Below are 11,207 nucleotides of genomic sequence, written 5' to 3' on the forward strand. Positions count from 1 at the left end.
ATGCTGGAGGACAATGGAGTGAAGGTGATTAGCTGACTTTTAGTGTAAGTGTGTGTGAAGTGCTCCTGATCCAGAATGGCACTGTGGTGATGTTTAGGGACACCCAGCAAACCAGGACATCTTTCCCAGGGCTAATCTTTTTTTTTTTTTTTTTTTCCTTTTTGTCTTTTTTCATGACCAGCAATGGATCGCAACCCTCAGTGTCGCGCCCGTACCGAACCGGGACTGGCAACGGGATCACAACCCTCGGTGTTGTGCCCGTACCTCGCTCAGCCAGTGAGCAGCCGGTCTGTATGTGGGATCCGAACCCTCGGCGGGAGCACCGCCACGCTCCCAACCGGCGCACTGTAGCAGTGCGCCACCAGGCCGGCCCCCAGGGCTAATCTTGATAACTTCCCTTCCTCCTTTTTGTATTCCTTTCCTGCCTGTTATACCCTCTTTGTTCATATCCCCAGGCATCTGTACACAGTTCCCTGCAGAGCCCCACCTTAGGTGCACTTGCCCACCCTTCTTCCCTGTCACAAACCTCAAAAGTAAAACATAATAAAACAAAAAAACAAAAGCAATTTTGTTATCAAAAATCAGATCTTTGACAATTATGAAGATAACAGAACTGATTAAAGTTATTTCCATGATAGAATAAACAGTATAGGTTATAAGATGCATTGAACTCTCATTATGTGCCATGGGCTTTTTCAGCATTTTATACAACAGCTCATTGAATCCTCACTCAAGCCCTCCAAGGGAGCTACTTTTATTATACCCATTGTATGTATGAGGAAATTGAGGCTCAGAGAGGTAATATTACCTGCTATTGGTGGGCTTCTGCTATTGGAAGAGCCAGAATTCAAACCCATATGTGTCGGAAACCCAAGGCCATGCATTTCCCACTATGTTTTATTTTGTCTCAACTTGACCCTTTGGTTTTACCAACCACATTTACAGTACTTGGAACAATATCATTCCCTCTGTTTTGTTTAGGACTCATTATTTGGAAAAATAGGAGCTAACTCAAGTTATTTGGGAGGTGGGGAGAATGACTGAATATAGATATGTCTTGCAGTACCCATTTGGGATCAAAAATGCACTAGGACCCAGGAGGAGTGAGAACCAGGGACTGGAAAGCCGAGGCCTCTCTCCACTTCTCAGCTTTTCCTCTCTTGCTTGTCAGCTTCTTCCTTCCCATGATCTGCAGACAAATTTCTTCTGCTTGACAGTCCATTTGGTGGTAAACAGACCTGCTTACTATGCGTGGGTGATGGCAATTAAGAGATAAACCAAAACTGAATTCAGAATCTTATTATCCCCATTTAAAATTTCTAGAGAAGGGATTCTCATTGGCTCAACTTAGGTCATGAATCCATATCCCAGACCAATCAACAATGTCTAAAGGGTCAGGGTCATGAGGCACAAATGGGTGTTCCCAGGACTCACTGCCATTGCATATGATTTTCTTGGAGATGATTAGAATATCCACTCCATCCCTATAGTAGACATGCATTGCAAATTCTTTAAAAGTTGAGTAAACATCAAAAAATGATAAGGAGTCACTCAGTTGTTAAGAAGCTTAAAATGCTTTGCCTGTGGAAACCAAATTTTCAAAATTGAGGCATGTAGAAAGGGGTCTTATCTTAAGACTCATCTGTTTGCTATCTTACTTTAAGCCTCAAGCCAAGTTTAGCCAAAACTGATAAAGAAGCGACTTCCCCTTCTATTCACACCTCTGAATTCTTGAGTCAACCACTGAAAAAGTAATAAAAGTTTTAAAATATCAGTATATTCCAACTCACCATTATAAGCAAAGGCATTGAAAATTCTCATCATTCAAATATACTCATCAGTAGGCATGACTTAGGTTAATAAATGCTTATTTTTATTTTTACCTATCAATAATTATAATTTTTTCTTTCTTATTGAAGCATAAATGATTATACTTATTTGTGGGGTACAAAGTTGACTATCAATAGTTGTGTAAGGTATGTGATGGTCAAATCAGGATAGTTAGCTTATTCGTCATTTCAGTATGTAATCATTCTTTGTGTCCATTAACCAATTTATCATTAATTTCTCATTGACCTCCCTCCCCACTTCCTACCCCCTTTTCACTTTAGTAACCACAGTTCTGGTTTGTCTTTCTAAAAGTTCAACTTGTTATTCTGATTGTTGTTTCTTTCTCCCTTTCCCTTCCTTTTTTCTTGTTTATTTGTTTATTTATTTATTCACCTCCCACTTATGGGTGAAGACGTGGTATTTCCCTTTCTGTGTCTGGGCTGTTTCACTTAACATAATTTTCTCCAAGCTCATCCATGTTGCTGCAAATGGCAGAATGTCATTCTGTATTCCACTGTGTATACATTACCACATTTTGCTTATCTAGTCATCCATCAATGGGCATTTAGGTTAGTTCCAACTCTTAGCTATTGTAAATAGAGCTGCAATAAACATGGGAGTGCAGGTATCCCTTCAACGTGATGATTCCATTCCTTATCAGCAGTGGAATTGCTAAATCAAATGGAAGATAATCAGCAGTGGAATTGCTGAATCAAATGGAAGTTCTATCCGTAGTTGTTTAAGGAACCTCCATAGTGTTCTCCATAGTAGCTGGACCAATTTACAATCCCATCAAGAGTGCAGAAGGGTTCCCCTCTCCCCACATCCTTGCCAGCATTTGATATATTTTGTCTTTTTTATAATAGCCAGTCTAACTGGGGTGAGATGATATTTCAAAGTGGTTTTGATTTGCATTTCCCTGATGTTTAGAAATGTTGAGCATTTTTTCAATATACTTGTTGGCCATTTGTATGTCCTTCTTTGAGAAATGTCTATTCACCTCCTTTGCCCATTTTCTACTCAGATTATTTACTTTTTTACTGATAAGTTGAGTTCTTTGTATATTATTGATATTAATCCCTTGTCAGACTTATAGTTTGCAAATATTTTCTCCCATTTGGTAGGCTATCTTTCCGCTCTGTTGATTGTTACCTTTGCTGTGCCGAAGCTTTCTAGTTTGACACAATCCCATTTGTTTATTCTTTCGTTTTCTGTGCTTTTCAGGTCTTGTTCATAAAGTCTTTTTCTGTTTTTAGGAATTTCATTTATTTTTATTTTCTTTTTAAAGTTTATTTATTAATATTATTTTTTTTACATTCTAAGACGTTGTTGTGGAGCAGTTGAGGGGGCTGGAGAAAGGGGAAGTGAGAAGGAAATAGGGTAGGAGAAGGAAAAAGGAGGGAGGGCATGGTTGAGGCCATTGGCACCCCCCTCATTACTGCAGGGGAGACAAGGGGGCTTCCAGCAGTGGCTGGGTCATTGCTGGGCTGACTACAGATATCAGGGGTGTGTGGCTGAAGCCCTTGGCCCACGACTGCTCTGACTTAGGAGACCAGGGGGCTTCCAGGAGTGACTCTGTGGTCATTGCTGGGCTGGTTGCAGATGTCAGAGGGTGTGGCTGAGGACCCCGACCCCCAAATACCACAGCTTGGGAGCCTGGGGTGCTTCCTGTGGCAGTTCAGTGCTCATCACTGGACTGGTTGCAGTTGTGAGGGGGTGTGAGCATGGCCCAGGCCCTTGGCCCCGCATGCCTGCCCTAGCTCAGGAGTCTGGGGTGCTTCCTGTGGTGGTTTGGTGTTTGTCGCTAGGCTGGTTGCAGGTTCTCGGGGTATGGCCAAGGCCCCCAGCCCTCCCTGCTCCCTGGCTTGGTAGCCCAGGGGGCTCCTGATCCTTCTAGGTTTTGTAGGTATTATTTAGTGATATGAGACCTTTACTATCAAACTCAGTCTTTGATCTGTGGGTATTTTGTTTTTTCTTTCCGTTTTGTGTTAGATTATTCACTGTATCTACCACTTAAACTCTGCACTAGAACTAATTTGTTGTCCTTTTTTACTTCTAAAATGAAGGAACTTCCTGTGGGAGCAAGCACTTGAGCTTGGTAGTTGAGCTAAATTGCTGCTGATTCCCAGGGGAAGGCTTTTTGGGCAGCTCATGTTTTAATTGTTGACCTTATATGTACTTCTGGGTTTCGTGGGTTCCAGTCCATCTGGGTTATGTGGAAACTCTAGTCTGGGCCTGAGACTTTTCAGCAAACTGCATCCCCTGCAGATCTGTATTCCCAACCTGTTTGCACTGAGTGCTCCTGTGCTGATTGGGGGGCAGATGAGCTGTCCATGCTGTGCCCCGATGTTCCCCCAGCAAGCCCATCTCCCCCAGTGTCTGTACTACAAACACTTCCAATGGGATGGGCCATGCACTGGTCCCTTGTGATGACTCACCAGCCTCTGAGTGGCTGCTTTTTTCAGGAGTTGTGGCTCCTCCCTCCTATGAGGGTCCATGGGAACCCTGTTAGTGGTCTTGCCGTCCTGAGGGGCACCAAGGCCCTCTTCTCCTCTGCCTCATCCAAGCAACTTCATCCAAAGGGCACAGCTGTAGTTTTTGCCAGTTCTTGCTCCATGTGCTCACCAGCTCCAGCCATAAAGAGGCTGGCATTTGAAATGGTGGGAGCAATCTTTTCTTTCATCGTAGCTTCTTCCTCTTTCATGCACTCTGTAGGTCTCTCCTCCTCTTCCCCTGAGCTCTAGCAACCCCAGCTTGGCTGTCATTGCTTTTTAATACTTGTAAATTGCTTGATCTATGTGAGAGAGTGATGCTGGGAACTATCTATTCTGCCATCTTGACTGGAAGCCTTGTTCATAAAGTCTTTGCCTAGCCCTATATCCTGGAGTGTTTCTAGTGATTTGTATGTTTTCTTCCAGGAGTTTTAAAGTTTCACGTCTTATATTTAAGTCTTTAATCCATTTTGAGCTGGTTTTGGTATATGATGAGAGGTACAGGTCTAGTTTCATTCTTCTACATACGGATGTCCAGTTTTCCCAGTAACAGTTATTAAAGAGGCTGTTCTTTCCCCAAAGTAAGTTCTTGGTGCTCTTGTCAAATATCTATCTGTTGGCTGTAAGTATGTGGGTTGATTTCTGGGTTCTCTATTCTGTTCCATTGGTCCATGTGTCTGTTTTTATGCCAGTACCATGCTGTTTCAGTTAAGCTTTGTAATATAATTTGAAATCAGGTAGTATTGTTCCTCCAGCTTTATTTATTTATTTATTTTGTTCAGGATTGCTTTGGCTGTTCAGGGTCTTTTGTTGGTCCATAACAATGTAAGTTGTTTTTTTCTATTTCCATGAAGAATTTTATTGGTATTTTGATAGGGATCACATTGAATCTGTAGATGGCTTTGGATAGTATGGACATTTTCACTACATTAATTTTTCTAATCCACAAACAAGGATTGTGTCCTCTTTAATTTCTTTCGGCAGTGATCTGTAGATCTCATTGTAGAGATCTTACACCTCCTTAATTAACTGTATTGCCAGGTATTTTAATTTTTGTCAGCTATTGTAAATGGGCTTGCTTTCTTGGTTTCTTTTTCTATTAGTTTGTTGTTGGAGTATAAAAACACTACTGATTTCTATGTATTGATTTTGTATCCTGGAACACTACTGAATTCATTTATCAGCTCTAAAAGTTTTTTGGTAAAGTTCTTTGGGATTTTCTATATATAGGATCATGCCTTCTGCAAACGAGGTCAATTTTACTCCATCTTTTCCTATTTGAATGTCCTTTATTTCTTTCTCTTGTCTGATTGCTTTGGCAAGTACTTCCAGTACTATAGGAGTGATGAGAGTGGGCATTCTTGTCTTGTTCCAGTTCTTAAAGGAAAAGTTTCAGCTTTTCCCCATTCAGGATGATATTGGCAATGGTTTTGTCATATATAGCTATTATTGTGTTGCAATACCTTCCTTCTATACCTTATTTGCTGAGAGTCTTTATCATGAAGGATGTTGAATTTGGTCAGATGCTTTTTCTGCATCTATTGAGATGAATCATATTACTCATATTCTTAATTTTGTTGGTGTGGTATATCACATTTATTGATTTGCTTATATAGAATAATCTTTGCATTCCTGGGATGGATCCCACTGGACCATGATGCATAATCTTCATGATGTGCTTCTGTATTGTGTTTGCCCATATTTTGTTGAGGATTTTTGCATCTATGTTCATCAGAGATATTGGTCTGTAGTTTTTTGTTTTAATCTTTGTCTGATTTTGGTATTGGGCTGATGCTGGTCTCATAGAATGAGTTTGGAAGAATGACTTCATTGCAACTTTTTGGAATAGTTTGAAAAGAATTGGTAGTAATTCCTCTTTAACAGTTTGGTAGAATTTAGCAGTGAAGCCATCCAGTCCTGGGCTTACTTTGTTGGAGATTTGAGCTGTCTGGCTGCAGCTTCCAGAGCCCACCCCTGTATGGCTTCCACCCACAGAGCCCTGGGCCACCAGGCCACAGCCTCTGGAGCCCAGCCACAGCCACCAAAGCCCCATGCCATCTTGCCACAGCCCCTGGCCACAGCAGCCCTCAGCCACAGCCACACCCATTGGCACCCCTTGGACTACTGAGTCTACCCAAAACAACTGAGTCTACCTGGAACTACTGAGACTATAGAGTCTACCTGGAACCAGCACTGAAACATCCCACCCAACAGGCAAATCTACAGGAGGGATTCTCTCTCCTCAAAAGCCACTCCAGAGTAATTGAAGAAGCAATTGCTCCACCAGATATCAATATAGGGGTACTAGAAATATGAAAAAAATCAAGAAAATATGACAACCCCAACAGAATACAATAACTCTCAAATACAAGACCCCAAAGAAAAAAACTTTCGTTTTTCTGTTCTTGTCTAAAAAAGAATTCTGAGCAACAAACTTAAGGAAACTCAGTGAGATACAAGAAGACTCAGATAGCTGACACAATGTAATGAGAAAAAAAAAAGGCATGTAGGAGGAAATTTACAAAGGCAAATGCTGTAAAAAAGGATGTAGTAGAACTCCTAGAACTGAAGGACTCATTCAACGAAATGAAAACTACATTCAAGAGCTTAAGCAGCAGGTGAGAGCAAGCAGAAGAAAGCATTTCTGATCTCGAAGATAGTGCTTTTGAAATAGCAAAAGCAGAAAAAAAAAAGAAAAAGAAAAAAAGAATTTTAAAAAATGAAAGAATTCTTATCATGTCTAAAAAGTGTAAATAATATTATAAATGAATTTTCCAAAATTTGTATTTTGTGAAACACTCGAGTTAGATGAGAAATTCTATATAGTGTATTCCATCTTGTATGCTGACAAAGTGCATCGGTATAGTCAAGGTTCTGAGGAGTCCTTCAGTAATGATACTTATTTAACGTTGTTTAATTCAGCATTTGCCGGGCCGGCCCCGTGGTGCACTGGAGAGTGCGCCACTTGGGAGCGCGGAGGCGCTCCCACCGAGGGTTCGGATCCCATGTGGAGACTGGTTCCCGCTCACTGGCTGAGCGTGGTGTGGGCGCAACACCGATGGTTGCGATCCCGTTACCGGTCAGTAAAAAAGACAAAAAGGAAAAAAAAAAAATTCAGCATTTGCCTAACTGATTGAATGAAGGAACATCTCATAGGTATTAGTATTATGATGAACATGGTTTGAAAAACACTTCTTCAAAGACTATGGAATAATTCCATGCATGCATGGAAAGGTAGATTTCCTGTTGTTAAATATGATTTAAAACAAATCCTGTTTTACTGAACAGAGTTTGATCAGAATTCCAGAAATATCAGTTAAGATGGAGATGACAATGTGTATTTTTAAAGATAAAACTGTCATATAGAGAAAGTAAATAAATTCCCTAAGGTCATTTTGCACGGTATGTCTAAAACTCAGGTCTTTAACACTTAATCTGGTACCCTATCTATCAGTCAACACATTGAACAAGAACTTGTTTGAGATGTAGCAAAAGAAAAATCATCAATCCAAATGGTATTCTCTAAATTTTGCACAGAACTCACCAGTAGATCTCATAAAACAAAGGACCAACTCTTCTGAAGTCTATTTCTGCAGAAACTGTGATTACTGAGAAATATAAACCAATCAGCTGACTGTGCTCCCAAAAATGTTCCAGATATTGAGAATATTTCAAAAGCACAGATTTAAAAAAAAAAAAAATAGCAAGTTAAACAATTTTTTTAACTTATAGAAAAAAAATGTTAGGTAACACAAGAGTTTACCTGCTCACTCCCACCTCAGTCTGTAGGAAATTCATCCCTCTAATTTCCAAACTGGGATTCTGAGAGTCCCCAGATGATTTCCACAAATACCTGTGGTACTTCATCATTTGTACTCATTTCTTCCCCACCATCGTGCCAAAGTAAAAGTGACAACTCAGCCACCACATGTCAAGAAAAGGCATATCTGCTGATGTTGCTGATATCTGCACTGATGATGTCAGTGCCTCAAACCAACTGAGCCAATGTTTGCACCCAGGTGTTAACACAATGGCCAACACAACGCACAATATTGCCCATTGCCCTGGAGGCTGCCACATACTGCCACTTTCACCCTGCATTCTCAATGCTTCACAGAGAGGAAAGAAAAACAAAAAGTTTTAAGCTTTATTTGTTCTTTGGGACAGACCCTTCACCCAGTGACTCCATGGAGGACAGTGGTGACAAGTCTATGGGCCATATTCTCTCTCCCAGACCTGGTCTGTACGGCTTGATCTAAGTGAATGCATCTTGGCTTTTTTTCCCTTTGGAATGAGCTTTTTCCTGAGGGGCTTCTCAATGCTCTGTGGTCTTTTCCCATCAGTTTTTAAAAATTTTCTCAGACACAGGACACAGGGATAGACACAGTGGAAGATTTGTCGAGAGCCCTGTTCTAATAGCCTACACCAGCTGTTCTCATCTAAAGAAGGAATCTTCGATGCACACATCGTTAAACAGTACGAGGTTGTTATGGGTTGGGCAAACCAGCTGCAATGAAAGTATCATTTTTCCTAAATAAACATCAGGGCTAAAAGTAAGAGCCTCCATAAAGTAGTGAAAAAGCCCTGGCCTGGGAAGCAGGACATCTGGACTATGTGTCTTATTAGTTATTTGGCCTCACTTGAGTCCTTTAATCTCCCTGAACTTCAGCTTCCTAACTTGTAAAACCTACTGTTCACTCTGGTCAATAAGATTCTCTCTAGCCCCAACATTCTATACTTGAATAGGTAAATCTGGGTCATCTATTTTCCCACAAAAGACCTTAATGCATCTATTTGCTTCTTTAAATAAAACATTTATTATTACTGTTCCATCTGACTTATTAGCGTTATCTACCTTATTTTATACATAAATAATCGAAGTCCAAAATTATTAAGTTAACATATATACAATGTTAATGTAAAGCTTTCATTGAGGGAAAAAAATGAGTTATGCCAACTTTCAGCTGATTTGTTTTTATTTTCCACATATTTATAAATGGTTCTTTATTGTCCTTCTCTTCCACAACCAAGATGGGTCAATTTTTTGACAATCTTTCTCTCCTTTCCATTCTCACTGCTACTGCCTGATTTGAGCATTCTTTGTCCCATTCCTGAAGTAGCTCATTGCTGAAGTAGCTTCTTAAATGGCATTTCCTCTTCTAACCTTTTTCCCACTCCCAATACATCCTCCATATTACTGGCAGATTATTTTATTGAGTATAGACCTGATCATGTCCCTACTGTTCATAAACCTCTAGAGATTCCCTGTGAACACAATAGTATCCAAACTCTTTAACCTGGCATTCAGAACCCTCACAATATGGCTTCAACATACTTGTCAATTTTTATTTTTCTAATAATCTTAGGAGAATGGATTTATTTCCAATTTCTCTGAGTACTTTTGAATACTCATTTCTCCACTAACCTTGTTCTTTAGCTCATGTTGTTTTATATCCTCTACCTGAGATAACTTTCCCTTCTATTCCATAGATCCAAATCTTACTTGTATTCAAAAGCTGAGCTCTGATGAGCCCTTTTCTATAATGCATTCCTCAATTGAAAGTAGTCTTTCTTCTCTGAATCAACTACCACTTTATAAAGATCCTTCCTTTGTAGTCCTTATAAATATTGTGATTTCACATTTATTTGATCAATATCTGTCTTTTTCCTTTAGACTGTAAGCTCCAAAAGAGCAAGAACCATGTCTATTTTTGACTATCATTATGTCCCCAGGGTTTAGCATGATACCTCTCACGTCATAGATGCTCTGTAGGTAATTATCAAATGATTAGTTGAATGAACATCTCTTAAGGCCCATCATTTTCAAACTCATAGGGGTAGATATTTGTAGCCATGTCTTGTCTTCCATAATAAACTACTAGCTCTTTGAAAACAGTATCTGTGTCTGCATCCATTTGTATTCCTCAAAGAAACATGTCTTGTATGTTGGAAATATTCACTGACAGTTTATTAACTAACAAGGCAATTTTAGGAAAGGACCAGACTTTGGAGTCATATAACCCTGCGTTCAAATCCTGGTTTTGTAAATTTGAATGAAAAATGCTCAAGGATACTTTTCAGTTAACATAAGTATTCCGTGTTTTACAACCTACCAAGTTTTCATATATATCACTGTTGATTGTTGAAAAATGGTAGATAGTATTATTATTCCTAATTTACAAATGAGGAAACAGAGAGGTAAACATAAAGCAACTGAGGCTTAAAGAGGCTGATGGCCCCTCAGCTACTAAATGGAGGAACATGGATTCAAACTAAGGTTTTTGAAGGCCCAAGTGTATGTCTTTTTTATTCTCATATAGATCCAGGTCAATGGGTCTGTGCCTTTGCATAACAAAATTCTTTCTAGAATTCAGGCCTATTTAGTCCTTATCCATTGTTCTGACCTCTGAGAACACTAAAGGAGCATACTTAGAGTTCTGGCCTCAGGATAGACAAGGCAGACGAATATATGTGGTAAGTCTTAGAAGAAAAGCAAATGGGCCTATTTTCATAGTTGGCATAAGGAAATTACAGAAAAAGCCCTAAGAATTTTTTCTCACTCTCTGACACCTTCTTCACCGAATAGATACAAAATTGAAACTCAGCACCTTTATTTAAATCAGAGTCCCTTTGTCTTTTCTTTTTCAAAATCACTTGATCTCTACATTGAAGCTCAAAACCAAATCAAGAGCAAAACAGCTCTTATTTATTATGCTGTTTGCTCTAATGATGCTCTTCCCAGAAATGAATCTCTGTCCTGTCCCTCTCAGACTTCCTTTCACAGGACGCTCTGATCTGGCTGGCCCTTGCAGAACTAAGCGAGTTGTTTTGCCTGGCTCAGCCCATCACACGGAAGGCTCAGCTGCCTTTTCTCACACTCAGAAT

This window comes from Galeopterus variegatus, unplaced genomic scaffold (genome assembly GCF_000696425.1).
Source record: "Galeopterus variegatus unplaced genomic scaffold, G_variegatus-3.0.2 Scaffold4036, whole genome shotgun sequence".
NCBI lineage: Eukaryota > Metazoa > Chordata > Mammalia > Dermoptera > Cynocephalidae > Galeopterus > Galeopterus variegatus.